The sequence below is a fragment of the Pelodiscus sinensis genome, chromosome 2 (assembly GCF_049634645.1).
Source record: "Pelodiscus sinensis isolate JC-2024 chromosome 2, ASM4963464v1, whole genome shotgun sequence".
NCBI classification, from domain to species: Eukaryota; Metazoa; Chordata; order Testudines; family Trionychidae; genus Pelodiscus; species Pelodiscus sinensis.
This window is the reverse complement of record NC_134712.1, coordinates 39388076-39393680: the sequence shown is the minus strand read 5'-3', so window position 1 is coordinate 39393680 and position 5605 is coordinate 39388076. Positions and strand designations below refer to the sequence as shown.

Here is a 5605-nt window from a genome sequence, read left to right as displayed (position 1 = left end):
TGCAGAAGGAATGCCAGCTAATTCGAGTTAGGGCTTTATTTTGGAATCCTGTTTCACAGGCTAGTCAATTTCTCAAATGGCGACCGGCCGGGAACATGCAAATCAAGCGTGGGATATTTGAATCCCGTGCTTCATTTGCAATTTTGGTCACCCTCATTAGCCTCCCTAGATCGATCTAGGGGGCTAGTATAGACATACCCTTATTGTTTATTATACAGGACAAGGAGCTAGTATGAAAATAGAAGATTGAGATTCTGGGCTTCCTGTGTGATTTTAGCCCTCATCTAGTACACTACATAATCTAACATGTTTTTTAATGTAGGGGGAAGTGTGCAATTATGGTTAAGACTTGTGTGGGACTGGTAGTCAGGAGATGTTGTCTCTTTCTCTAGTTATGCTACAGAATTTGTGTGTGATCTATAATAAGTCATTTAGCCTTGATGTGCTTAAATTTCCCCATTTGCAAAGTGGTGCTGACAGTACCCAACTCTGAGTACCTCTACACTTTTAGCTGGGGGTGTGATTCCTCACTTGAGGAGAAATACATTAGTTCTTTTGCCACTAGCATGCTGAAAATAGAATGTAGCTGCCCAGAGTACATGCCCATCTGAGACCCTAGGTATGCTTCTGATGGGCCAAACAGTCCCTCCTTTTGCTTCTTGCACTGATATATCCACATTCTTATTTTAGCTTGATGAAAGAAAGTCTGGATAGTGTTCTCCAGTTGGGGATCATCCCTCTAGCTAAAAGTATCAGCATCCCCTCAGTTTAGTTTGCAGCTTAGCCAACTAATGCTTGAGAAGCTTAGATGGAAGGTGTTAAGAGCAAAGAATATAATTATCATAGGCTTCTCCAAGTCAAAATGGCTCTCTGGAAAAAACTTTAAATGAATTTTGTGTTTGTCAAAGTGCAAAGAAGAACATGCAGCACTAGCTCAAGGTGGGCAGTATGTGGCAATGCAAGCTTTTCTCTACAGCTCTGCTCACACCGTCAGTCATGATCTGCAGCATCCCTGCTATCTTCATCCTAGGCCTCTCCCGAGCTGAGACTGCTGACTATGTTGAATAGAATCATACAGAATTAAGTGGCGTTGTCATGAATGGGGATGGGAGGAGAGCTCAAAGAGATACTGCATTTTTCTGAACAGAAAGAATAACGGGCAGCCGTACTAGATATGGTAAGTAGTCCTTTATTAAGCCCTGAAACAAGCTTGGACAGTACTAGCATAAATTTCTCCACTTCTGTTTCTCTGGTCATGGCTCTACCTTATCCTGGGTGAGCCCCTACAGTTCATTACCAATTATATATTTTGGAAAGTTTGTGCACCTGTCTGTCTGAGTGTCCGTCCATCTGTCCATGAGTTCTTCTTCTACTTTTGTAAGTCTATGTTCTCCCTTTGTTTTGTCCCTTTGACTCTCCTTTCTTCTTTCCTCATAAGTTTTCTATGTAGACAATAAAAAAGGAATTCAGATATAGTAGATAACATCAGTATATGATTTACGAAGAAAACTGAAAAGGAAATGTTTAATAGCAAAATATTTCCATTCAAAACAGTACGGTGAAAAGTATTTAATAATGACATGCAAAATCCCTTTACTAAACACTAGATATTGTTGAAGTTCAGTGGGTTTTGCTAGGATGCAGCAAAGGTGATTCTGAGTCAGTGCTCTTTGTTAGATAAGTGCAGTTTATTGCAATTATATATAAGAGAGTGTAACAAAAACCAGCTTACATTGGCTTTTATATAATTATGGTTTGAATATTGCCCCATTGATAAGAGAGTCCTTCTTTTCCTTTTCATTCTGCCACATTTTTAAATTTGTGCATGTCTCTTGTAGTTATTAGAGATGACAACATTTGCTTTCAAGGGCATGATGATAATTCAAATGGGGAAAATACTGTGCATTTTTGTGAGCCAGTTCCTTGAAGAACACATAGAGGTATTGACCAGTATTTATTTATTGAGTGTAATATGGCTATATAGGTATATATGTATAGTGTAATATGGCTATATAGGTAGTGTATATACACAAAATATACATTACTTGAATTGGACTTCCAATAAGAGTATTTAATTGTGCATGCATCTGGGAAGGAATAAGATTGGTATATGCCAATCTAGGTAACCCATCTCACACTTCGGCTGATAGCCCATAATCGTTCAGAAGTTAAGTAGGAGCTTAAATGAATGAGACACCTCAGAATAGCACTTGCAGTGGTCACCATTTCAGTCAACATTTGCCCACAGCTTCTTTGAAGTGGTTACCTCCCTGTATTTAGAATAAGGAATAGCTGCAGTTTATATATACCACTGTGAGTAGGTGCCTTCATAATATGACTGCTGTAGAGACTGTAGGACAGTGGTCACCAACCAGCAGATCGGGATCTACCAGTAGATCTTGGAGCCTTTGACAGATGATCCTGAGAGATTTGGCTGGGAGACTATCAAGTAGCTTCACTTCAGCTGCCCCTCTCAGCACTGCTGTGCTGCTCCTGCCCTCTGCTTTGGAACTGCCCCCTATCCATGGGAGCCTCCTGTTTGCTGTGCAGGATATAGAAAGAAGAGAAAGGGGGGCACTGATCTCAGGGTGCCCCTTCCTCCACCCTGTACCCCATCTCCACAGACCAGAGGGAGGCAGGGATGGAGAGAGTTTGCTGGTTGCTTTTAGGAGTGGTGCAGGGCAAGGGCAGGGGTGAGCCTGCCTTAGCCCCCTGCACCACCACTCAGAAGCGACCTGTGGTAAGTGGTGCTCAGCTGGAGCCTGCATTCCAAGCTCCGACCCCAGTCCTGAGCCCCTCCTACACTCCAAATTTCTGCCCCCAGCCTAATAAAAGTGAGTAAGGTTAGGGAAGGGAGGATGGAGTGAGCAGGGCGGGGCCTCAAAAGAGGGACAGGAAGGAGGCGGGGCAGGGCGATTTGGGTTTGAGGTAGATCCTGGATTGCACTTAAATTAAAAAAGTGATCTCATGCTTAAAAAGGTTGGAGACCACTGCTGTAGGAAGTGATGTTGGAGATGCAGTAGGTGTTGTTTGCCCTTGGTCAATCCCATGGTATAATATCAGAGATATGGGAGACCAAATTCTGGTGCTTGTCAGGAGTGTAAATCTGCAGTAGTTCTACTCAGAGACAAGAACTGACAATGGATTTATATTGGATTTATACTTTGTGTAAAGTGGAAGGAGAATTTAGCTCAAAGTTCACTTGGATGAGATGTAAAGCAGAACACAGTGCTCCCTTGTGGATAAAAAATTCCTATGTGATCACTTGTTACCATAGAGATTCCATGGCAGTTTCTCTAGCACTGGAGATGTTAAATACAATATCCTGGACAAACTCAATGTTGCTAATTAGATGCTGGCTACTTAAGTCCTCCTGCAGTCTCAACTTGTTTCTATCCTTACTTTACTACGCTAAGCAGTCATATAGGGTACGTCCACACAGCAGGGCTAAAGTAGAATTAAGCTACATTATTTGAGCTACGTCAATTGCGAGGCTTAAGTTGAAATAGCTTAATTCCGTATTTGGCACTGTCTACACAGCAGGAAGTCAAAGGAAGAACACTCTTCCTTTGACTTCCCTTTCTCCTCATGAAATGAGGCTTATAGGAGTTGGAGTAAGAAGTCCTCCAGCTTGCCATTATTTTGAAATAATGGCTTGCAGAGTAGATAGGCTCTTTGTTATTTTGGAATAACGTGAGTTATTCCGGAATAATGCTGCTGAGTAGACGTACCCTTAGGGTTGCTGTATGCTTTTGAACAGGGGTCATTTTCCATTACAGAAGTGACAATGAATTCTTATTATAGCACCTTTCTGACAAATAGAATTAATTAATGTTTGCGGAGTGCTTTGAGATCCTTGATGAAAGTTCCTACAGAAGTGCAAATGATTATTATTAGTCTCTGGTTGTAGTGCATTGCTTCATCTGCCATTTGATCATGGGATTCTAAATCCATAGGATTTCCTTGCATAAGTAATTTTGCTTTTTGTAACATCTCTAATTAATCACAATCACAGCATGACAGGCTCAAATTAGACAGATGTTTCTTGAAAATAAAATGTCCAAATACAAAAGTGTAAGGATTGCCAATGAAAAAAACAAAGACATCTGTATTTTTAAATACATTTGGAAGTTTGTTTTCTTTTCCCATGTTTCTGTATCTTTGTAATTTTAAGCCTCGTTTGAGTCAATCTGTTTTATTAAATTGTGGAGCCTGTTAGCTGGTGATCTAAAATACTGTAAATGAAAGCTTCTAAGTCAGTAGCATTCTATGTATTTTACCATGCTTTTCAGATATGCCTTTCTTTATTTTTTCTCATAGTACTGATGCTTTATGTACTGCTGATCTGCATTCGAATGCATGTACAATTCATAGATTAATGAATTCCAGAGCCAGAGGGGACCTTTCTGATCATTTAATTTGATCTCATGTATAATACAGACCATAGAATTTCCCTCAAGATAATTCCTAGAACATATCTTCTATAAAAACATCCAATCTTGATTTACAAATTGTGACAGACAGAAACTCCATCATAACCCTTGGTGAATTGCTCTAATGCCTAATTACTCTAATTGTTAAATACCTACATCCAAACTGAATTTGTCTAGCTTCAGCTTCCAGACACTGGATCATGTTATATCTTTTTTTGATAAAGTGAAGAGTCCATGATTAAATTGTTGTTCTGCCAGTAGGTATTTTGATTGTAATCAAGTCTTCTCTGAACCTTTAACGGGTCTTAAATTTCTCAGGAAATTAAGGACAATTTTTATGAATTTCAGTCTAACATATGGTTTTAGACTCATGCCCATCTCTTTAGTATGAGCATCGCCTAACTAAGTATGTTGCGTTTTAATTTCCTTTTACATACATTGAGACAGATTATGAGATTGAAATTAATTGGAGATGCAGATGGTTGGAAAATGTGGTCTAAATGCTAGGACAGAGAGAGGGGATAAATCCCACTAAGTGTGATCTTGACTTATCTAGGTCCCAGTCTTGGTGTTGAAGGCTCGCTGCTGTCTTTCACTTCCATTGGCATCAGAGAGGTTCAAAGAGATTAGCCTCATACAAGATGTTCAGCACTTTTCAGGATCAGACCTAATGGTGAGGAATTAAAAAGAATTGACCATTCTATTGAAATACAAATAAAAAGAATAAACAATAAAAATAAAAACATTTCTCCAACTTGCAAGCCAGACAGAGATTCTTCAGTATTCTTATCCTTTCTAAAAAGAATAAGCTAGACTATAGCTCTAGTCTCCAAATTTGCCCAAAATAAGAAAACAGAGAACTATTTTTAAGTTACATTTTAGTATTTTTCCTTGTAAAGTTAATTTTAAGCAACACGTTTACATATTAACATGATGTAATATGCTTTGTCTGAGAGTCCGACTTCAGATGATGCAAATACTCTGATTCTTACCACATGCAGACAAAGAAACTGGTTTCCCTAGCAACAGGAACCATGTGAAAGCTCTTAGAATAGCTTTTCCCTTTCACTTAGATTTTCTTTCAGTTTAGCAGTTCTCACCTCTGCTTGTATGAAGACTCAAGCACCTAGTGTCTGGTGTGAACTGATCTGATGAACTAAAGTGAGAGGAAT

The 5605-nt window shown here is 39.4% G+C and overlaps 1 long non-coding RNA gene across 1 annotated transcript; it reads right to left on the bottom strand.

Annotated features, from left to right (window-relative positions):
* Positions 1–1204: 1204 nt before the first annotated feature.
* Positions 1205–5404, bottom strand: LOC112547009 (uncharacterized). Its single transcript, XR_003090744.2, has 3 exons — positions 5309–5404; positions 4590–5100; positions 1205–1442 (listed from the first exon to the last, which is right to left on the bottom strand). It is a non-coding gene; the product is annotated as an uncharacterized LOC112547009 (long non-coding RNA).
* Between the last annotated feature and the right edge of the window lie 201 nt (positions 5405–5605).